The sequence below is a fragment of the Coturnix japonica genome, chromosome 1 (assembly GCF_054131305.1).
Source record: "Coturnix japonica strain WE chromosome 1, WE-NBRP24, whole genome shotgun sequence".
NCBI lineage: Eukaryota > Metazoa > Chordata > Aves > Galliformes > Phasianidae > Coturnix > Coturnix japonica.
In genome coordinates, this window is record NC_140663.1 from 99,361,780 (window position 1) to 99,386,230 (window position 24,451).

General features: G+C 36.7%; 1 protein-coding gene and 1 long non-coding RNA gene across 4 annotated transcripts in view; one reads left to right on the forward strand and one right to left on the reverse strand.

The window, feature by feature from the left end:
* Window positions 1-24,451, reverse strand: part of DSCAM (DS cell adhesion molecule) — a 427,035-nt gene that overhangs the window by 259,802 nt on the left and 142,782 nt on the right. The window lies entirely within an intron of this gene.
* Window positions 10,133-24,056, forward strand: LOC146762604 (uncharacterized). The gene is made up of 2 exons (XR_014946426.1): window positions 10,133-10,316; window positions 23,084-24,056. It is a non-coding gene; the product is annotated as an uncharacterized LOC146762604 (long non-coding RNA).

The following is a 24,451-nucleotide window of genomic DNA, read 5'->3' on the forward strand; positions in this document are numbered from 1 at the left end:
TTCCTCATTCCCGGAATGCCATACCAAAAGAAATATATATATATATGTATATATATATGTATATATATATATGTATATATGTGTGTGTGTATAAATATGTATATATATATGTATATGTGTGTGTGTGTGTGTGTGTATATATATATATATATATATATATACATACACCCTCTAAGAAACCACAAGAGATTAATAAATAGTAAGCCAGGACACAACTGCTAGCTTTGCAAGTGCCAGTCACTCAGCAAATGAATGTGGACAGAATACAGGGCTGTAAAACATCAAGGAGCTGTTGCAAGCACTGGGAAGGAGACATGAGGCATGCCCTCTTTCCACTGTACTTCAGTCTGTGCAGCTAGGGTTAAGCTGAAAAGGAACACATCATGAGATCCATTTCACTTTACTTCTCTGCTAACAGGAAAATAACGTAATTTAGCACATCCTATGTGAATAGTGATTGCAACATTTTGTAACTTCATAAGGTCCAGTCACTGGACTGTTCAGCAAATACAGCAGAAGGTACTAATCTGAACGCCCCTCTAGGATTTGTGCCCGGCTCCAACCTTTAAGTGCCCTGAAGAAGAATGACTCTGAACTTAAAATGAAAAACTGCAGTGCATTATTATACAAATAGAATGAACTTGTTTTTTATCACAGTGGTAAGGAATAATTTTCTTCTGTTGTGTTACAGAATACAAAAATCTCTACTTGCAATATTCTAAGAGAAAACAAAACATCTCCCATTTAACAGAGAGTGAAAACTACTGTTCAGTTTGTGCACCAGGTTGGAAAAACAGGCAAGCTTCCAAATAAATGGAGTTCACAACAGATTCACCTTTTTCAAAAGAAAGAAGCTTCTTGCAGGCTCCCTATGAATTATGGATGTGTGGTTATTATAGCAGTATGCCTCTGGCAATGTTTTGCTATAATGCTAATTTTCCTCTCTTTTTTGATTTTCTATTATTTGTATTTAAAAGGAAAGCTACTAAGAATCAAAACCCAGGAATGTTGTTAAAACAGTTGCTGGCTGTCTGAAGGTGTAAACCCATGTAAATGGGATCTTCTGAATTTTTAAGCTTTTATTTTCTTATTGCGCTCCTAGACAGAGCATCTGAGTGTTTTACAAATATGACCATTCTTTCTTTTTGAACTGTTAACTTGAAGGAAAACTAAGCACACATACCTTTGCCTATCAACTGTTGTGCATGCTGAAGGGATATTTTAGCCACTTGCAAAATGGAACCAAGCAACCGCATTACTTTTTGTTTCCCTCAAACAAAATCATAGAATCATATAATTGTTCAAGCTGGAAGGACCCCTAAAGGCCACCTAGTCCAACTCCTCTTCAATGAACAGGGACACGTACAGCTACACCAGGTTTCTCAGAGCCCCACATCCCATTCAGCCTCATCTTTAGTGATTCCAGGGACAAAGCATCCATCACCTCTCTGGGCAACCTGGTCCAGTGCCTCACCACCCTGATGGTAAAAAAAAAGACTGTCCAGTCTAAACATTCCCTCTTTCAATTTGAAACCATTTCCCCTTGCCCTATTACAACAGACCCTTGCAAAGAGCCTGCTTCCTTCCTTCCTATAGCCTCCTTCCCTAAAGGGTATCATTCATGATAATTAAAGTGGAACGCCATGGTGATAGGTCATTTTAACTTTGAGTCATCATTCTGAAAAAATACAATAATAACAACTAGAAATGTACAGGAGTGAGGTCCAAATACAGACTGTAGCCACTCGCAACAGAAGATATTTCATTGGCTTAAGTAGATTTGGAGAATGGTGTCATGGTAGATATTCTGCTGCCAATACACTTTCTTGAACTGCTGACAGTAATAGCCAGGTAAGGAAATCAGCTATGTTTTCTGTCCTCTAAAACACAGCAACTTTTAAGCACTGTACTGGGGGGAAAAAAGAAAAGAAAAAAACAAAAAACACCTGCAGTGGTGGCACTGCAGGGGAGCAATTTAAATGTGGAAGGCTGGAAAAATGCTGAAAGTAAGGAGTAAATAGGTGCTCGGATTCTGCTTCTGGGGAAAAAAACAAAGGGGAGGACTCTGCAATGATGATGAAGGGAAAGGTGACTTTCCTCACTTTTCATGTGCTTGTCCCTGGAGATAAGGGCAGGGACACTGCTGCCAGCAGGAATGCCCCTAACAGTGTGGAAGCCAGCATGAGACCTTGAGCCAGCCAACCTGGAAGGACAGTGAAGCACAGAGGCTGCCACAATGGATGACTGCTGCTGCAGAGCAGCAGTGAAAACTTCCATATTTTCTGGACTTGAAGCACCTGCCAGTGTAGAAAGCTTCCAGGAGAGGTCATGTAGCAACATACCTCGTTTAAAATGGTCTTGGTTGGATTGACATCTGTGGACTCCACTTACTCTTGCCCTAAGCAACTCCCAGCTCCTTTCATCCCAAAATACTCGCAGGGCTAATTGGATACCAAATAATATTAAATCACTGATTTTAAAACAGCATCAACAAAATTTCTTGTATTCTAATGTTACAAGTTAATTAAAAGAGGACCACTCACATAACTGTATCTTAGATTTTTATATTCAAACATTAAAGAGATAAATCTTCAACAATTGTAAAATAACATTATTTTCCATAGATTGGAAACCCAAATTAATTTTCTTCATTGACCTTTAGCATCTCAACCAGAACACAATTGTGTGTTTCACCAAAATAATGCTTTGAGTACAAGAACTAATTCAGAATTAGTTTCCCACATTTTGGGTATTTTATCTCTCTCCACATGATAGATACCTAATGTGCTCATGCAAAATACAATCTGAAGCAAGTTGCATTGGACATGTAAGCAACATGCACCTGATGTCTTCCTAATACAGCAGTGCTGATGTGCTGTCTGCTGTCACAAAGATCTCATCTTACCAAAGCTGCAGAGAGCTTCAGGGTCAACACAGAAACAATGATGGGCAGTGTACAGCTGCTGTATAACATAGTTCCACTAGTCAAAAATCACACAGGTGACTGGTCACATTTTAAAATGATCAGACATGATCCTTTAACAACTTAAGATGACTATCCTACAGACTAGCAAACCTTCGACCATAGAAACCAATCACATGCCCCCATAAATTTTCAAATCAATTGAAGTATTAAGACTTACACATCTTCCCGTGCCTACATTTCAAGGAGAGAAAGACAATTTCCAAAAATCCCATTAGCACACGAATCTGGATGTCTTTAGCTATTTTCTCCACATTAGATAATTATGTACATGTAACTGTTTTCCATGTTTCAGTTTCTTTACAGTGACATTGCATCTGCACAATCAAACCTCCCCAATGGCAGAAGACCCTTCTTGCTTGACAACACAAAGCATCAAGTTGTACCACATGTAGAACAGATTAAACAGCTATTATACAGACTTCTTACAGATTTCCTTCTACACTAAATATAATTAAGGCATTATTTTACATACATACTTTAATCAGAAAAATATGTCAGCTATCTGTAAATGACCATTAAAGTTCAGACAAAACCAGATTTCTTATGTTTCAGACATGGATTACTGTTAAAATCCAACCCGGAAATTGAAGCAATCCTAAGCATCTTTGTTTATCAGCATTACTGCTCCAAACCATCTGTACTTAATTGTAAGACAACAAATTGTCTAAAAACCAGCAAGGATTACTAGGACAAAGCTTCTTATGGACAGTTTATATTAAAGAAACTTAAAGACAGCTAAGATCACAGCCCTTCTTGTTGAGTCGTTTTGTTTCAGTCAAGTCCTTATGTTTATCCTCTAAAATGGAAATACATACTGCATGTTGATCGTTGCCACAGCATTAGTAAGAGCATTACCAAGGTCTTAAACTTTGATGAGAAATCCGCTGTGGGCTTAAGAGCTTGCTGACATTTACTCCTGAAGTTCACACTGGGCAAGAAGACCAACTGCTGACCTCCAGTGTTCTACTGACTCCCAAAACTGAAGAAATGGGCCAAGTGGAGGATGGGAGACACTGTGCATGCACACTGTGCTTCAAGTACGGCAAAGAAAATAATTTCTTTTTGGAGGAACACAGATTTGGTAACATTTGAGAGGAAGGGGAGAAATGGTCAGCAAATGGGCCACCAAAGAACGGATTCTCAAGCATCACGTAGATTTGCTCCTGATTAATGTCTGCAATATACCAAGCAGCCACAAAGCTTTTTCAAATGTCAGGCCTATTCAGCTATGCTTGCATTCTTTTTAATTTATTCTATTTACTAGCCATTATTTGTTTCAATCACTGGATAGGAAGTAACATTATGCAATTAAATAACAATTCACATGAGATGAAAAACTAATAACCACTAGTCAAAGTCAGCAGTTTGCCTACTTGTTAACTACAGTACTCTTCATTAAAATATCACTTGACATATCCTCCAAGTAAAACTGTATCTGCAGAGGAGAAAAAATTGCACTCCTACCAACAGCAACCTCATTTTGGAGCTCTTTCCTCATAACTTTAATCTCCTCTTCTAATTTTTTTATTATATCTCTATGCCTTTTGAGTTTGTAAGCTCTCTTGTTTCCTACTTCAGATTCAGCTAGCAGCTTACCAGCCGCAGTATTTATTACCCGTAATACTGCTTACCTTCATCCCACGCAATATTGAATACTCTATGGAAAAGTTTTTACAAAATGATACTCTGCAAAGCTGAGAAATTGCAGCAATCAAGATCTTCATAGACTCCTTCCAAAGTTGTTTCAAACAAAACAACATATGGAAGAAAATATGTATCATTAAAACACCTTATTTTTTTAAGCAAAAGCATCTCTACAAGGTTGAATTTAAATTTAAAATATATATATATATTTCATTTCTAGTTTGTAAAGGTCATAAAGAGGAAATGTTAGTGTTCCAGTTTCAGATACAGTAGTATAATTTTTCTGTGTACTGAAATGAAGATTTTTTCAGAACTAGGGCCCTGACTTAGAACTTTGTTTAAGCACACGGCCCTGTCAGCTCACCCAACTTACAGGCCCAGCTAGATTCTCAGACTGAATTTTAAAAGACAAGAAGTCAACACAGAAATCTAAAACAGTAGCATCCTCCGGGTAGAAGAACTGCAGCTTTATAACCTCTATTTCCAACAAGGTTGTTTAGTTCCAAATTGCTGTGCTATTTTACATATATACATATATATATGTACATATACACACATTCCCAACTCTTCTGAGACGTCACATTTTTAAATTAGCATTTTAAATTAGCATTTTAAGTTAGCATTTCTGTGTTTTTAAAAAGTAGATTCTGTCCATATTTCCTGGGCAAGACTGGGGCACTTCAGTGGAATCACAATAATTTTTAAGGTGACTGCAATCCTGAATTTTTATTTCCTTACTTTTACATCATATGCTATTTTGCAATACATACAGAAATTGAATCTTATATGCCTATAAATATTTTACAAAATACTTAAGAAATGATGTTTCTTTAGGACACAAAACTGAAAAAAAAAAAGACTTATAATGCTCTGCAGGAAATTTCTTGTAATAATTCATTTCATTTTTTGTGCCTATTGTACATTATTACAGAAAGAAACTGTACTACAAGTTCATTTTATGCAGTACTTCTTTAGTGCTAATATCTACTTCAACTGTACACCTTTAACCAATTGCTTTCAGTACCATATAAAACTAGCACTTGTTCCACATAGAAATATGAGAAAAACTCTATACGACTAATGTCTATATGATAAAGCTTAAAATAAAAAACTTAGATGTCTGTTTAATAAAACATGGCTAACTCATACATAGTGTTGATGTAAACCCAAACAATGTCACCAGCTCCTCTCTTGTCTCACACTAAGGAGTGTTCTACATCAATCACATGAGTTGATGTTATAGTTCCCATATGTGCATACCACACTTCTGTCAACAAAATCATTGTAACACACAGGAAAGGAAATTAGAAAAGAGAAGGAAAAGGGAAAGGGAAAGGGGAAGGGGAAGGGGAAGGGGAAGGGGAAGGGGAAGGGAAAGGGAAAGGGAAAGGGAAAGGGAAAGGGAAAGGGAAAGGGAAAGGGAAAGGGAAAGGGAAAGGGAAAGGGAAAGGGAAAGGGAAAGGGAAAGGGAAAGGGAAAGGGAAAGGGAAAGGGAAAGGGAAAGGGAAAGGGAAAGGGAAAGGGAAAGGGAAAGGGAAAGGGAAAGGGAAAGAAAAGAAAAGAAAAGAAAAGAAAAGAAAAGAAAAGAAAAGAAAAGAAAAGAAAAGAAAAGAAAAGAAAAGAAAAGAAAAGAAAAGAAAAGAAAAGAAAAGAAAAGAAAAGAAAAGAAAAGAAAAGAAAAGAAAAGAAAAGAAAAGAAAAGAAAAGAAAAGGCAATGTGTGAACCATGATGCTGAGATGGGTTTCCAATCCTTTAAAGCTGAGGGTTTGGAAGACCTTATCTCTCAGTGCCCAAGGAAAATAAAGTAAAAATATCAATAAATACTAATAAATGTGGATCCTGTGAATAATCTCTATGTTTATTTTAGTCAAATTTAAATTTCTGATTTTCCACAAAAATTACAGAACTTCCACATTTTTTAGGTTGCCTACAGTAGGATCTTGTCTGCTCATGAACTTCAGGAATAACGGATAACTTATGGCTTCCAAAATTTCTCCACCATTCAATCTAGATATTAGCCACAGTTAGTTATTTGAAAGAGATACTCCAGAGCTGCTATAATCCTTAAATAAATAAATCAGATAAACATTTGCTTATCATCAAAGACTGAGGAATAAAAGACTGAAAAATAGAGGCTTCCTGGCAGGAAAATAAATAAATAAAAATAAAAACCTTTCATGCATTGGAACTTTTCTAAATGAGAGATTTTGACCCTAAGATCATATTTTCCATCAGAAGAAAAATCCTAAGCCAAATGAATTATTTAGACTTGTCAAAGCAAGGCTTTGTTCAGGGTTCATTTGAGCTCTAGTCAGAGTTCCCTGTGAGAAATACAGTTTTGAGCTTTCCATTCCCCTTGTTTCCCTTCCAAGTCAAGACCTGCAGTCAAGATACAGGATGAGCTATGCAGACTCATAGCTGTGCATTATTCTCTTGCCATTTCATTTGGCCTTCACCTCTCATGGAGCAGAAAGCTGGTCCACAAAGACAGCACTGTGCTACTAATGAGGAACTTTGAAAGGGTTAACTTATTACAGTTAAATCTTATAATAACTAAATATTGTCTTAATCTTATAATCTTTGTAATTACCAAGTATGCCAGCAGGATCCTGTTCTGTTTACTGCTATACAAAGACACACAGATATTCAAGGTCATAAAATGACTGATCTTGCAGATCTAAGCAGATAAAAACACCATTTATGCATGGAAAGCCAAAAGAACGGAACAGGAAAATTAAAATTTCATGAAACTGTGAAGAATGAGACAAACTGAAGAAAAAATGTTAAAAATTTTAACTAACAATAACAGTTTTGGAGATATTCCTTAAGAACAGCATAGTAACTAAGATACTAATGCAATAATTACTATGCTTATACTATATTCTTTCTAACTCTACTGCAAAGATTCTGGGAATCAATGCAATAAATCAGTTAAATTGATGTCTAAAAATGAGTAAATAAATAGATGAGTGATTTCATTCTATGTCTCAAAGTCAGATAATATAATATAATAATCCCTCAAAAGAATAATGAAAACTACACAAATCCCTAAAAACATGACATCAGGAACACAGCCCATCTTTTTAATAAGTAGAAAGAAAATTCTGTCTGGTTATATCACTATTTCAATGAAAACACCAGCTCTCACCTAGCAGCTGTAATTAGCTCCTAATCTCAATTTACAGTCCCTGAATGACTCCTGACTCATTTTCTAGTATCACATCTGCACTTACGGGGGGGGGGGGGGGAGGGGAGGAGAAAGAAAAATAAGTTTCAGATTTATAAAAGTCATCATTATCTCCTGACTGGCTTAAAACAACACAATAAACCGAGGTATAAAACTACCCAGCCTGGAGGAAGCTACAGCCTGGACATAATGCACCTGCCCTGTACTCTCTAAATTGGCTCCCTACTGGATATCACGTCAAGTAGAAGAGTTTCAAGAGAGAATTTCAAGCTGCTTAATGATTGACATCTGGGATCCCTACAAGACTGTCAAAGGCTTGAGTGCTGCCTTCGACTACTCTGAAATTCTGATACTAAGGAGAATCAGAGGCACACATGCTAATGCACTGGTCTAGGGAAAGTTTACTAGCATTGTGTCAGACAGTCAAAATCTGCAGAAAACACAACTTGAATAAAGATTTCAAGTTACTGTAAAATGTTACTAACCACTCTATCAAATTAATGTTAACTTTTAACTTCATTCATTTCTCCTTACCCATTACAACCTATTTTAGTGACATCTTCAAGGGTTTTTTTACTTCTTGGATACTTTAACCCTAATTTAAGTATGGATAACCATCAACTCCTCATTCAAATTCTGCTGCTTTCATCAGATGCCAGTTCTGATCTTTCTTTTGATCTTATTCTCTTATATTTTTTTCTATTTTTCCCCCAAAAAAATCTTCCCTTACTTTTAAACTCATCCTTCATCACCCCTTGCATTTTCTTCCACAGCACTGACTTCCCTCCTCCCATACATACATCCTCACAGTTCTGCTCGCAGTCATTTTTCCTCTGTAGGTTGCTACCAGAGCTGTCAGTTAATTTTTTTATTTTTTTATTTTTTTTTTCATGAATATCCTATTTTGTAAGCAGGGGACCAATGATGGTCTGTTCTCTTCAAGAGTTGCTTGCTACTAAGTTGACATCTTTTATCTAAAGGAAATAGATAAGTGTTCTTCCTCATTCCTTGCTATTGACCTGTTGCAGAAAGTATGCAAGCAAAGGGACTGTTAATTTTTATATACAAAATACAAGAGGAGACGGGCTACATAACTGTCCTGAGCAGTATCACAGTGTGCACAGGCTGATAGGAAGTGCATTGAGAGCACTCCAGGGGGCAACAGAAAGGTAACTATGGAAGCTGGGTGTATTGAATATCTTAAGGAAGAGACCAGTCCAAATTATCAAATTTCCTGAATTTTCCACCTTTGAAAGATGGCTCCATCAAGGCCATTCCAAGACTTCAAAAACACCAGTCAAGTTGTTCAAAAATAGATCAAAAAGTCTTCCAACTTCTTTCTTCATGTATGCAATTACACAAGAGAACCACTTCAAAAACACACAAGTCTTGAATGAGATTCATCCTGTCCATTTGTGTTGTCAGAGATGATCAGGAGGGCACCCATAATCAATGGACAGAGCAAAGCCTGTGTAAAGTCTTTCCAAAAGAGAGTGCATTTATTTTCCAAGATAGGCACCTTTGTTAGAGGAGATAAAATAACTTCTCTATAGTTCACGAGAGAAGAGAAAGCAAAGATGGCTTGTTTTATCACATCACTGGAGAAGACAGATCCTTAACAATGACAGACAAAACCAATTCCTGCTTAAAAACACAATTCCCATATAGCAAGTACTCCTACCTTTCACTATTCCCAAGTAATGTAAAAACCTTTAGAGGGTAGAAAAATATACTCCAGAGACACAAAACCAAAACCAAAACTAACCAGACAAAAAAGTTAAAGAAAGCATATATGCTGTTTGAATGCAGTAACACTTAAGAGAAAGATGACATTCCTAGGCTCAACTTTAACTGTGGAGAATCCTATAAGACAATGAAATTCTAGGGAGATTCAGTACTATCTGGCCCTGTTTTAACTGCATTCCTTAAAAAAAAATAAAAATAAATTGTGTTCTCAGTCAAAGCAATGCAAGCTTTATGGAATCTGAATTGACACATTACTAAGAAAGCTGATTTAGAGGTGGTCATAACTGCTTCAAGAAAGTAGTTTCCCAGCTGCAATAAACCAGGTTTATTGAGTAGTTGTCCAGTAATCAGTCTACAGTATCATTATTATTATTTACTACAACTTGACTTCACTCTCCATTTAGTAACGGTTGAAAGATGAACATAGTTGCCAGAAGACTTTTATCTTTCTGTCTCAGTGAAAATAATCTGCAAAACTCCAGAAGCACTGCATTTCCATGCACATATTTATGTACACGAGCACACACAATATATATATATATATTCTTTCTTTTTTTTTTTTTTTCAGAAGACTTCAAAAGGAAGACTAGACTTATCTAATTTTGCTTCGGTTTAATTGTTCCAGACAGCTATTTTCTGTTAATTCTGATGCCTGTTGATTGTTTCAAAACTCATCACATGATTGCTAGCTGGAAGGACTCTTGGCTTCAAGTAACAGAACGTCCTTCATCAGGGACAACAAGATGGAGCTGGTAAGAATTTATGAGCCAATGGCTAGATGTGACTATTGGGTAGAAATCATTTTTACAATGTACATAGAATGGTGTTTGGATTAAAGGACAACTACATTTCTCAAGATGACAGCCAATCCAACACCTCAGACAAGAGAATAATGCCTGCAGTTTCGCGCTTGTTTCTAGTGACTTTTAGGCAGGTTTGCTTTCTGACTCAAATGTAAGGGAATAACTGACACATAACAAATGATTAGCTTTAATGGTTCATAGATGAGAAAATCTGACTCCCCAAAAATATGTTCTGTGAAATAAAAATTAAAAACTACTTAGATACTTAAGATGTAAAAATAAAGAGACAGGAGTCAGGGATGCTTTCTTGATTACTTCAATCACGTTTCTGAGACCAATTAGCGTGGTCTCAAAGGTGTCATTATTATATGTTTAAATAAAGACAGATGTTTTTTTCTGCTGCTTCTAACAGCTAATGGACTTTGTTTTGCCTTACAAATATAGTTTGAGACATCAGAATCAAAAATGTCAAAAATTAATCAAAAAATATCCCACTCTTAACTCTTATAATTCCTACAACTATTACTCTTTTAACAGCCTTAGTAGAAAGTTTTTTTTCCCCGTAATTGCTTTATAAAAATATCACAAATAGAGAAAAAAATAATATCAAAGTTGAATATTATAAAGCATCTTTGCAAAGAGAAAGAATTTACAGATATTGTTAAGAAAACCACTAATTCATCTAGCAAATAGAGAAAATCAAAAGAAAGCTTGCAAGCTTTAAATGTTGTCAGTGGCTCCCCTTGAACTCATTAAACACAATTTGTTACAGTCCTCCTGTTGACAGAACCAGTTTAGGAGGTCCTACTTATGAGAAGGGTTTACAGCCTACATGTCACATACATGATGTATTCTACTGACTCTGACATTCAAAAGCAAAGTAAAAAAAATGTTTCTTAATGCTTCAAATATCAGACTTCTTGTAATGAGAGCCTCATAATACAAAGCTGATCATACAACAAAGCTGGCCACATTCATCATAGGAGTGATCTGCCCTAATTCAGAAGCCTGGCTCTAGGCATCTCAACTGGTCATTTTGCTGTTCAGATCTTAGCAATCACACAGGAGAAAGTGGTGGATAATCTCCTGTAGAGGGGACAAGGAATGTGTCATGTGGGATGAAAGCTGAATAGGAAATTCCTATTCCAAATCTGCTCTTAGACAATCAGTGACTACATATAAGTAGAGAAAAAATGGACTGTGATGAACAGTGATGTCTTACTCCAAAAGGCAGGACCAATTCTTGCCTCAGTGTTCAACTCTAGAACACTTAATTAGACCGTAGGGTAGTTCCACTGTGGTCTGCTACAGTGCACAGACTGATACAATGGTATAAAACAGTTGAGACAACCCTGCAGAGGGACAGAAAACCCAGAAACCTAAACAGACATCTACCGTCTGAACTCCCTTGCTTGTCAACGGAAGGGCTCAACTTCACTGTAACACACAATTTGTTTGACACACATGATGGCATTTGATTAGCTAAGGTCATCAGGAGCTTCTTCGTTCTTTCTTTATTACCAGCTTCAGTGGAGCAGCCTTTCACTGTGTAGCAAATAATTTTTTTGTAAAATATTTTGCTATACAGAATAAATTGTATGAGGTGGAATCTGAAACAGAATAAATTTGAAGTGGAACTTAAACCTAAATATTTATTGAGGGCAGGAACAATGAAATGGAGATACATTCTGCAAACACTAGATTCAATGTAATTGTTTCATAAACCTATCTGAGTGCTTTCCTTCCACAAATAGCGATTTTTTTTCACCCTTCTTTGAACATTTGAAGGACCGTGGAAAAGGAAACTTTCTGCATAAGAAAAATCACTATTTTCTGCCCAAAGTGTCTACCTGAAAAATAATGGTCTATGCTTAGAAACAAAGTAGGAGCATCAGGAAGAATAAAGTGCTACATTTCTAGAAGAACAGAGATATCAAGTGTACACCTATGCAAGACAGTTTATCTATGAAAATACCACTATGCTCAAGGCATCAATTCACCTATACAAATCATTCCTCACGGTATTAAAACTTCACTGGAGAACACGGTCCTTGTAAGTTACACATTCCTACTGTTACATTCATACTGAGTATGTGTTTCAGGATAGGCAGAAAGAGCAAGGTATGACTAAGAGGTCTCTGCTGGTGTTTTTAAGCTTGTCTTCCCATTAAAGCTGGTTAAAATGGGAATAGCTTCAATGAAAGAAACAGAATTAGTTTAGTGTAAAAGAAATGTACCAAGAACAAAGTCATGAGAGATAGTCTCCACTTTTTGTTCTTCAGCTATTAGACCACTACTAAAGATGTTTATTGAGTGGTGGTTATTTATCAAACCCCAAACCCAAAAGTTCTATTCATAATTATTCAGTAGTGTTCTTTGAGCAGATTTTTTGCTGATTCTATTTAGGCACAGTAAGGGGAACATTTAATTGCCTTTTTTTCCATCTCTTTCCATCTAGTGTAAAAGTCACCTCATAATTCAATTTCCTCACCTTTTTTTCTTTACTTTTTTTTCTTTGCCATAAATACCTTTTAGTATATTATATATATTCCTCATCATAAGTGATCAAAGAACTTTGTTCTAACTGGAACAGATTTCCCTTGCTACTGCTGTTTCCCTCTTAGACTTTATTTCCTGGGGATATGAATATTGTTTAACTGCTGGTCCCTTAACTCAGTATTTCTATTTCTGTTTAATTAAATTAGTCCGTAGGTGAACATTAATATTATTACACACTTCCCCTCTTCCCCCAGTCCATAATCCCTCACAGGTTAACTGGTTCAGACAAGAAACCTGTAGTAGCTTTCAAGGAAAATTTTTCCATGAAAGTTCTGGAAAAGTCATTTGATAGAATTTATACTTCTCTTATGCATCTTTACTTTCATGTCTTCAGTGGATATTTTGTTTTGGAAACACATAGGAGAACGTAGTGAGTAAGAATAAGAACGGAAGTATGCACTAAACAAAAAGGCCAACAATGTCACCAGAGTCCATTCATCTGATGGTAAAGAGTGGTAACCCTTTATCTCTAATTACTTGAAAAGCATCAGAACACAACTTAGTGTTTCAATCCATGTCATTTCAATAACTTCTCAAAAAGAATTCTATTGAGATTTCTTTAATCAAGGTTGCATAATTCTCTAAAAAACAGTCAGTCTTCAGTATTACAGTTCTTTCCTACTTGTACGAAACACTCTGTTGTCTCTGCATCTTTCCTACATATAGTTCAAATTTCACGCCAGAGTTCTTGTTAAACTGAAAAGCTTACTTGAAAGATTGTTAAAAAATAATCTATATTTACACATGTAGAATAGTGATTGTGTGCACATGATGTACAAAGAAAAAGTAACTAAACTAATTTACTCATTTCTTCAACAACTTCTAATTATGATAAAATGTATCTCATCAGCATTTCTGAAAGAAAAAGGCGTATCTTAAAAAGGAGTACTGTACATATTCATCCATAGGCATTGTGTGAGAATGTGAGCTGTGAAATTCTTAAACCCCATCAAAATTCACATATTTAAGTGTATCAAAAATAATAAAAATGAAGTTTTGTGGAGCAAACATCTTTTAACTGTTTTAACTGCTTTAACTTTTAATTTGCAGCTCTACTCACCGTTAAAAAGCTCTCAGCACTTCTACCACTTTATAAGTACTGTCCAGTAGCATGTCATCTTGAGTATTGTGCAATAATCCTGCATTTTCTGTCTAACTTATAATGGGAAATTCTATATGATATATATATAAAAAAAGAAAACCCTAAAAGTACTGTGCAACTTGTAATATCAATACAGCAAATGTGAATTTTGCTTTTTTACATTTATTTGGATAGTGAAGCACAGTTTTGATTCTCTGGTATATTAGTAATGCTGTAGATTATAGCAAAGCAATGACTTGGGAATCCATTCCTGCAAAGGCATTTTATTACCTAACTTTGCTAGAAGCAGAGAATAAGGATGTGCCAGTATAATTTAAGAGAGACTGCCTTTTGTATAACCTCACACCAAAAATGTTGGATAGGATTCATGCATTCTTCTTTGTACTCCACAACACTTGCAAAGTTACTTCTAGAAGTGTCTCATTGGCTTCAACATCTAAAAACATTACATTTTTGCCTCTTTCATTTATTAATGTAACTATCTACAATTTAGTCTATATTTTCCCTTGTGCATTCAATGTGATTCATTTTTAATCTGTAGGATATACTTCTGTATTTTACAGGTTTCTAAAATATGGTGATTTTTCTTTGATACAGCTTTTTTTCCTTTGATCTTTCCCATACCAGTATGTCATTCTTATTTACTTCATTTTCCCACGTAAGACGTTAAATCCACACACTTTTTTGTTTTCACCACATTTCTTTCTTTCTTGCCTGTATTATCCTGATTTCACAACAGCACTTTTTAAAGTTACTTTATTACTCCCTGTTCTTTGCTTTCTTCTTTTGTAATAACACCAGTAACTGAAGAGTAGAGTGCTGTATGCTGCTGTAATTTTTTTTCCATCTTTCTATCACTGTTCTCTATAATCATTCATTTCTTCCTATTTGAATTCTTGAAAGATTGTCCTATGCTCCTCTGATATAGTCTTGCCTAGAGCACTGCATTTAATAAACCTAGGACTACTGTAATTAAAATTTTACATTCCTAAGCAGATCTCGCATTAATAATCAGCAGATGGAAGATAGTTCCATCTTTGCTGTTCAGTTCATGATTACAACCCTTTTCTAAGCCTGAATAAAGTGTCTGATTTTACCCATTTAAGCCATTCAACCAGGATCCATGCATAATAAATTTCATTTTTAAGGTTTTTCACAGTTTCCGCCTACATGTAGAGAATTTGAGAACTTTAAATTCTACTTTAATTTTAAATACATAGAAATACTAAGTTCTGCCCTACATTTTGACCTATACCTCTTCCTGTATCTTTATCAGTAGTTAGGCTCAAGGTGATTTCTTCAGAGGGTATTCAAAGGAGAAAAATGAGAGTAGCACAAGATAATTCAACTAGTCCAACTTCATGCTCAAAAGCATGGTCAACTCTGAGACTTGCTCCAGTCAGGTAGTGAAAACATTCAAGAGATGGCACAACCTCTCAGGGCAGCCTACCCAGTTTCTCTCAGGGTGGGGAAAGAGTTTTTCTTCATGTCCAGTCTGAAGCTTTCATTACTTTTGTCCCTCATCCTTCTGCCAGATACTTATTAGAAGCCTGATCCCAGGCCCTGTTGCTGCCAGGACATACTGAGGCCCCCTGTTCTTGTTGCCCACTGCAGCCCCAGTGCCCTTCCCACAGGGCTGCTTCCCAACTACGCCAATTCCTGTGCCCTGATCAGGGCTTGCTCAGTCCCAAAGGCAGGGGAAGGAAGGTGGGCTTGTGAGGACAGAAATCAGGTTGCATAACTTCTGTCAGAGACTTGTAGACTGTATGTACGCTGCATAGGGATGAGGCAGCAAATATGATGTCTGCCCCCTCCATATTTCTTCACACTATTATTTATTAGTAGATTTCAACCAAAAAAGCAAGGAAACAAACAAAAAAAAAGCCCACAAACAAACAAAAAGAAAAGCAGTGGTGTTTTGATTTCTGAGTTTGCAGCTCCCATTTTGACAGAAAAAGCCTCGGACAGATGAGATCCCTGATTGTGGCATCTCTAGGATTTGTCACTGAGCTCTAGTCCCACACTGAGGCAAACTGAAGCTCACTAATCATGGTGTTTTCCAGCCAAGAATAGCACTGTTATCAGCCACACGCAGGCTCTGACCCCTAAAGGCTGCCTATTGTGAAGGAGGCCAGCAGCATCTCAGGCCGCCAGCAAGGACAATAGATTGACCTGCTCAGCCTTTGCAAATTGAAGCTGCCAGGGAAGGAGAAAAAAAAAACCAAAACAAAACAAAACAAAAAAAAAACCCACAGGTTTAATACCACAAGCTAGCTGTGAATAAAAATATAAATGAACATGAAATGAATGTAAAACCATCAGAAACCTTCAACTGTCACTGGCAGAAGCAGATACCTGCAATGAATCTGATGCTGAAAGCAAAATATAGCGTTTCAGGAAAGAAGAACTAAATGCATTTAGCCAATTAAAGAATGCTGCTGTTTTAGATCACAAATTGTATTTTCGAATAAATGGAAAGATGAGACAGTTGACGGTTGAAACATTTCAATGAAACAGACGTACTGCAAGGAATAGGCCAGCAAAGTGCAAAAAAAAAAAGGAAGAGAAAACCTGAATCACAATGAGAGGGAAAAAATGGAGATGCATTTATTTTGTTTTCTATTACTAAAAAAGCCATATGCAAAATAATATTAATAGCCAAAAAGTATTGATCACAAGAAGGTTTACTTTGCACAAGAACATTTTACGCACACTGTATGTGTCCCCAAAATGCACCATGTTCTAAGCGCTAACTAGATTAAAAAATTAGTAACACTAAGAAAAAACAAATTTCAACAAACCCAAACGTTTTCCATTGTATCATGAACTCTATTAATGTTTGCTTTGCAGTAAGGGACCTGCTTACATTTTTCTAACAACACACACACAAAAAGTAATGGCAATCATAGCTTACAGAATGCAGACAATACAAAAAGAATAAGGTAAGAGTGCTGATTTAATTTCTACCCATCAGGAGTTTAAAAAGGCAAATATCATCAAATATGAAAAGTGAGAGATATGTTGCATTATGCTGACATACAGATATTTGAGCCTTATTAAATTAATTAGTAAATTAAAATTTTTAAATTAAAAAACTGCATTGAACTCCATTACTAACTCGTCCAGTGCCTCCCCAAATGCAAATGTCTGCATTTTCTAGGCTTTGATATTTGGATAACTCAACTGAAAGGTCTTAGAAAAAAGTACACATAGAGAGGTCCAGCCCTTAAAATGCAAATGCAGAGACACTAACCATTAACAAAGCTTAATAAATGGCAGGAAGCATCATTTGGCCTTTCATTATTAATGTGTCTGTATTTAAAATGATCTGATGCAGTTTTGCAGTTGGAGAGGAATCTTTCTGCTTTCAGACATAAACATAACTTCTTTACCATCCATCCTTGCACTGGCAAAAGAAACTAATCTTGATTAATTAAAGATTCTCAAACCAGAATAAATATTTTTCTTCCAATTGAGACAGCACACCCCATGGACTTCAAAGTAATAGAGAGACATGTGCCCAACACCACAGCTCAAAACACTTTTTCGGTTAAAAATTAGTGGCAGTCAAAATCCACAAGCATTACCAGAGCTCTCTTTAAGCTGAATTTATTGATTTTGGAAAAACAGAAAATCACATCACGCCAAAAATGCAGCCAGACCTGTGATTTTGCATTAAAATCACCTCTTCTAAACCTCTTGCTGGGCTTGCGCAGTTAACAGAAAAATATCTCTACTTGATAACTATAGTCCTGATCCTGCAAAAATCAGCTTTCAAAAGGCATAATATTTTCATTTGAGCAACATTACATATTGCAGATCTCAAAGTTAAGCAGAATGTTACTGCTTATTCACTCATGTAGAAAGAAAAACTTCAGTGTAGGACTTGAAATCCTATTCACTATCATGAGTACACAGGGGGGAAAAAAAAAAAAAGAACAGAAAAAGGCACAGGTGGCTATGATTTGTACTGATAATTACCAGATTTTGTATGCTAGAATTTGTTATCATGCACTTATCTTCTTTTCTGGGAGTCACCTAGATAATTACCTTAGAAAGTAGTCACTGTGGTTTCAGACCAAGAGGATCAATTTTTGACAGGTCACCATTGGAGACAATTAAAAGCAGCTGTTTCTAGCAGTCAGGGTTACACCAGTGTGCTGGCTTAGTGCAAACTATACTATCAATCCATAACGTAAATATCTTTTGAGGACTGAATTAATGTTTGATTGAATGAACTCAGGCATTTTACAAATTAGAGCAAGCAAAATCCTTAGAGTTATCAGAGATTAATTTAAATAATGGCAAGGACGTAAGTACAAAAGCTGAAATAAGGTAGGTAGTTTGAAGCAGAGGGGGGTGCGATTATCTTCAATTCACAGCAAATTTTCCTTTTAAACAAAAAGCCACACGCAGCAGGACAGAGAGAAGATAACAGTGCAGAGTGGTTTGTATCTCCATCCCCAGCAGGCACAGCCCCAGCTGAGCTGGGAGGCGAGGGCTTTGCTACCACAGAAGCACAGCACATGGCTTCCCAGGGAACCCACACTTCCTCTGGCAAACCTGAATACAGAAACACTTGCAGGAGCTAATCCTAAACCTGCAGCTGTAATGGCACAGGCCTACTTTGTCCCAGTAAAGAAAAGCCTTCTGTCACAGACTGTTCTTGAGGGAATAGGCAAGACAACAAAAGGCTTTTCTTCTGCTTTAATCTGAATCTACCTACTAGAACTAAGTGTGTAATGGACTCACTGGACACACATGAAGACCTGGTCCCTGAAAGCTCAAAGTCTCAAACCTCTGATAGGATCAACTGTGCTTAGTTACTTGGATGGTGCAACCAAGAGGACGCATTAGGAAAGCACACAACTAGAGTGTGCTTCACTGTAATAAGACACTGGACCATGAACCCTGCAAGCTGAGCTTCTCCCACTGCAGCCATCTCTCTAGAGGTCTTGCAGTGAGCATTGCTTGGCATCTGCAGACCTTGGACATGCTCAGAGCCCAGCTCAGCTGAAAATTAAGTCTTCTAGAAAGAGAAGTCTTCAACTATCCAAGTGTAAGGGTTTCTCTTAAAAAGGAATAATAATAATAATAAAATAATAATAAAGGTATTTCAGAAAACTTCCCTACTCTCAAGCACCTGGGGCTCATAATTTTGACTGCTTGATCTCAGGACACAGAGTCAGCACACAACTCATAGATAACACACATTCATGTCCACTAATGTATCTCAACTTTCCTAAGACAGCTGACATACATAAGTAAATAATCAGATTTGATTTAGATGTTTCAGACTTCTGGTGTTGGAAAGCATTTGATTTTAATCCAAGCTAAAGACTCTATTAAGGTTAGGTGATTCATGTTTTGAGGCAGGAGACTACACAATGATTTAGGCAGAGCTGGAAACAGACGTTAATCTGCTGCATGTATCGGGTACATTTGGATGCACCTGTAATCTGAACCCTTTGTCCTCTAGTAGGAAATGATACAGGAGAAGGCCATTCAACTTAAACAACCCGATATAGATCTCTGCACAAAGTTGACTGGGTCTGGCATTTTATGCTATGACATTCCCTCTGTTTGCCCAAAATGAGGCAGGCAAAGTCATGAATATGTTTTCACATTACAACTAAAGCATCTGATACCTGAAGTATCCAGCAAGAGGCACAAGAGATCCTGCAAAAAGCCAGTGTCACAAACACATACCCTTTCTTATCACCGCTGTTATTAAAGTCTCGATCTTAAATTCCTGAGGGGAAAGAGATAAGCACAATAGAAGGAAGGAAAATAATATTTGAAGAAAAGTTCATCTTTGCATAATATCTGAAAAATTATTTCTATCAGGTACCACATAAGATGGGGCAATGTGTGGCCACTGCACCTCAGCATTAATACATTTGTATCTGTAAATGTTATTGCATTTATAGTTTGGATAAAATACAGCGACATTAGAGATACAGAAAGTGCAGTTCAGATAAATGAAACTATTGAATTTCCACACCAGTAATTCACCAATGATCACCATTACTGACAGCTTTGGAAGATGGACTTCTGTAAATGTAGACATGAAGAGTATAAAGTGATCTTTCTTTCTTATGCCTACAGATGTTTGCTTATACTTAGGGTTGATTTCATAACATGCTGGGAGATTTAAGTCCACTGCTTCATTCATTATCCATGGTCTGAGACTAACAGAAAATTAGTATTTGCAGTGAGTGTTCCAGCAATACAGTAAAAAAAGGAATTTAATTTGAAAACACAAGGTAAGGTGGAAAGAAAACAAAACAAGCAAAATAAACCCAGTCTCTGTAGTATGAGAAAGACAGTTACACAAGGCACGCTGTTCACTTGTTACCCATTGCTGTAGCTCAAGCAAATTGTTGATGGGCATGAATGGGATAGGGAAAAAAAAATCTAAATTTGTTCCTACTGTGGTTCCAAAGGATTTGTTTACACAAAAATTTGACAAATGTTCAGTGCCACCAAAATCACAACTGCTTTTCAAGCTTTCGTGCTTATATGTTATAAAGGAAGACATAAAACAAAACCAAAAAGATTACACTGTGGCTTGTGTTACAGAAGCAAACAATGAAAACTGTGTGTTGTGTGCTGCTGCAAGATATAGGATTAATAGTTACAGTACCCACAGATCAACTAAACCATCCAGGAAACTCATTTTGTGTGGCTTTTGTGGGAGTTTTTTTTTTGTTTGTTTGTTTGTTTGTTTTTAATATGTGGTATATGACCATGTCTTCTGAGCATTATCAGTTTTTCATAGCCATATTTATTTTTAGGCTATTTGCAAACATTTGCTGTCCATCCCTGAAAGCAAAAGCATCATTTACCAAGATCCCTTTCTAAGGATATAATATAGAAGTCTTCAAGCCTCAGTGTATTTTCAAGTCCTCTGTTCATTCACTGATTCAGTGCTTAAGCAACCTCTCATAAGGATGCTACTGTATGTTTCGTTTAAATTCTAGTGCAGTCATCTAGGCCAAGAATCTCAGCTTTGGGATTCTTTGCCCATCACCTTCAATATGCGTTACTATGGGTACTGGAAAACCTATTACTGTACAGAGAAGAGCCACAAGAAAGAAAAGGCACATAAATCTGTAGCACCACCAGCAACTATTAAAAAAACCCATAGCAAAGGGAAAGAAAATTCACAGCTGCAAGTAGGATATAATTTTGTATGATATCTTTCTCTTTAGAGAATCTGAAAATCTTAATGCATTTAGAAGCAAAGAAATGAGAGAAATCAGCATTTCCTATCCCACATATAGAACACATATTAAACAGTCTTTCCTACACTTATGTCCTCTGTTGCAATATTATGGGAAGTGAATATTACTCTCATAAGAAAAGCACTCTGTCAACAACTCTTTTTTACCACTGAACTAATCAATGAAGAAACAGCAATCTGCCCTGCAGCCTTCTGCACTCTCTAACATCTACAATAAGATTTCTACATGTTGGCAGTCAATACAGTTCAATTAATGTTTAATTCATATTTTCTTCCTGAAGCAAGATGAAAAGACAGAACATTTATCAATAGCACAGCTACAGAAAAAACAAACATTCTTTGTTCCAATATTACCATCTTCTTTTAGATGCAAGGCACTGTAGCTGAGAAAAGCCAAAATGTCATCTGTCATTTATTTTCCAGAGCTGGATTTTGTTCTGCAAATGATTAAATAAAGTGTTAGTGTACAAACATATATGGAAAGGAAATCCTCAGCCAATGCAGGAGCCCAACTGAAGCAGAATGCAGACAATTCTGTTGTTTTAAGTGGAGATACTCTGGAAACAAAATCCCACCATATTTAAGCGCATATCAGCTAAAACTTCAGTCTCAACAAAAAGCTTTATTTTTTCTCCTGTCCTGCTTATTTCTGGTTATCAGCTACATCACTGGTCATCGAATTGAATGTTGACTACTCCTTAGAGGCTGGCAAAGAGCTCCCTGCTGAACTGCCATGATCCCCTCCTCAACAGCAAGCATCTGTCTTACTGGAGATACAGAGTGTGTTATCTCTATGGCAGGCTTGATTCAAACATCCAAGGCTCTAAAAATATTAGTTTAAATCTAATTCATGTCTACAGTCCATCTAATCACCCAGCAGGCTCCAGTAAATGCTTTTTCATTGTTTCCTTTTTTAGTTTCCTCTGTTTAACCGATAGACACAGTTATTCACAGTGCAGTTGCACATTAACCACTTGGATCCCGATGGGAATCAGTCATTCAGCAAGAAAGATTGTTGAAGAGAGAATGCAAACCTGCTACAGCAACCTTGTATAATGAACATCTTTAATGCTCTGGTCAGCTGAGAAAGTTCAGCACAAAGTATGTTTCTGCCCATTATTCTGAAAGTTCTCATATCAAAATGTAGTAGATTTCAAAGTGGCAGAATGAAAAATGTTTTCTACATGGTACTGGACCAGAAGGGATGAGGGGAAGGCAGGCAATGTTTTTATATCTTTTTCTAGGCAAAGTATTTTGCATGCATATTATTATAATGTACTGAAGACACTGTCTACAGTTCATGCCAAGAGACTAAAATGCCACTCATCAAGGGTTATAAAAGGAGATACTGTGTGAAATTTTGCTTACTTATCAATGCTATGGAGAGACTATGGTTTTATAGATGCCCAACAGCAGCAGTTCAGTGCTAAGGTACACAGCAAGTTCAAACAATGGCAGACAGCTCATATCAGTTTCATACCAGAGTCTGGAAATCCCACTGGAGGTAACTGAAGTCATCATGCAACACATATGACTGTTTGACCTAGGGCCAGTCACATTTCTGTGCCCTTAACACACAAAAGGATGAACCAAGTATTTCATGTTCAAGGACACATACATAGCCCTCACCTCATCCTTGCCCCTTACCCACACCCCACCAAACAGTTTGGGAGCCAGCAACTAAAATGGCTAAGCATGACACATGCACTCTCGAAGGTCAATGAGAGCACAGCTGAGCGTATTTTAGAAAAAGAATCTAATGCTATAAAGGAAAAACATGGTTTGTCTTGTTTTGCTTTGTTTTTACAGTGGCCCTTGTACACAAAGGTAACAATATTTGGAAGACTACCAACTCTACAACAAACAGCATGGGACAATTCTCAGATGGAGGTGGAAAGACCAGCCAGACTCAAGCAACAAAATCCTACAGAAAGACTGTGTAGGCAGTTGCAAAACTGAGAGTTCAATAAGGCAGTAAATTATACTTCTCCACATCAGGTGATGGATTTTGATTCTTTCACTTTTATCAGATTATGCTGAGTACATGAGAAAATAAAGGCAGAAAGGATGTTTCTTGTCTCATAAGTGCAGTTCAGATAAGGATAAGAAGGGAAGTTGTCTTTCCTTTTCAAAAGGCAATGGAGTGAGGAGGTATTGTTATTCAGCTGCCAAGAGCTCTCTCCCTTATGTATAGACATCACTGTTTTCTCTGAGATATTGTCTGATATCTTAATTGGAGGCTACCTTTCTTTCACATATGCCTATGGAGAAGTGAGACTGATTCACTTTTTTGCAAGGAGAAATATTGCCATAGGTCTTAGACAAACCGATATTGCCTGTAAGGAAGTGCCAAAGCAGTAATGCATACAGCTTCATACACTGGAGGGCTTCAAACAGCTCCCTTTGTGCTGTCTGGGATTGTTTTAGCAAGAGAATTCCAAGGGAAGCCCACGGCAACTTCCATCCCCTAGGGATTTCCCAGGGTAAAGGGACTTGCAACAGCTACCAAAGCAATGAGAATAAACCAAAACAAGAAGAATCCCATAGGATTGTGAGCAACAATGTGCTTCTAGTAACTCATGAGTAAGGCTTCACATGGAAAAGAGAAAGTCCATTATATATAAATATATATGTGTTCCATGATACTGAAATGATCCAGTCCTACTTATGGCAACATTCGGTCTAACTTTGAATGCAGCATCCCCAACTTACTCATCCATTTCATTATATTTAATTAAGCTGCTAATAAATTTAACGTGATTTAATAAAATTTTGAACTATGCTCAATTGTGTGGGAAATGTTCATTGACAATTAGGTGGGTTTGGGGGTGGTGGTGGGGAAAGAGCCAATTATAATTTTGATACATTATCTACCTCTACTTACCTAGCTGGAGTACAGGTCACTTTATAATATCTGTCTAGTGAAATTACACTTGTTTGCAAACATTTGATTTACAGAAGCACTGTGAGACCCCAGTCAAGGAATGCAAAGAATGCCCCCATCATTAACGTCAATTCCACATTGGCAAGCAGCTGTACAAGCAAGAGTGCATTTAAAACATATAAACCATACCTTAAATAACATGACTTAAATACTGCTAGCAAGAGATTAAAATAACTTTAAACTGTGATAAATATTCTAGTGCTTTATCTGTAGTTATAGTGAGGAATGTCTAA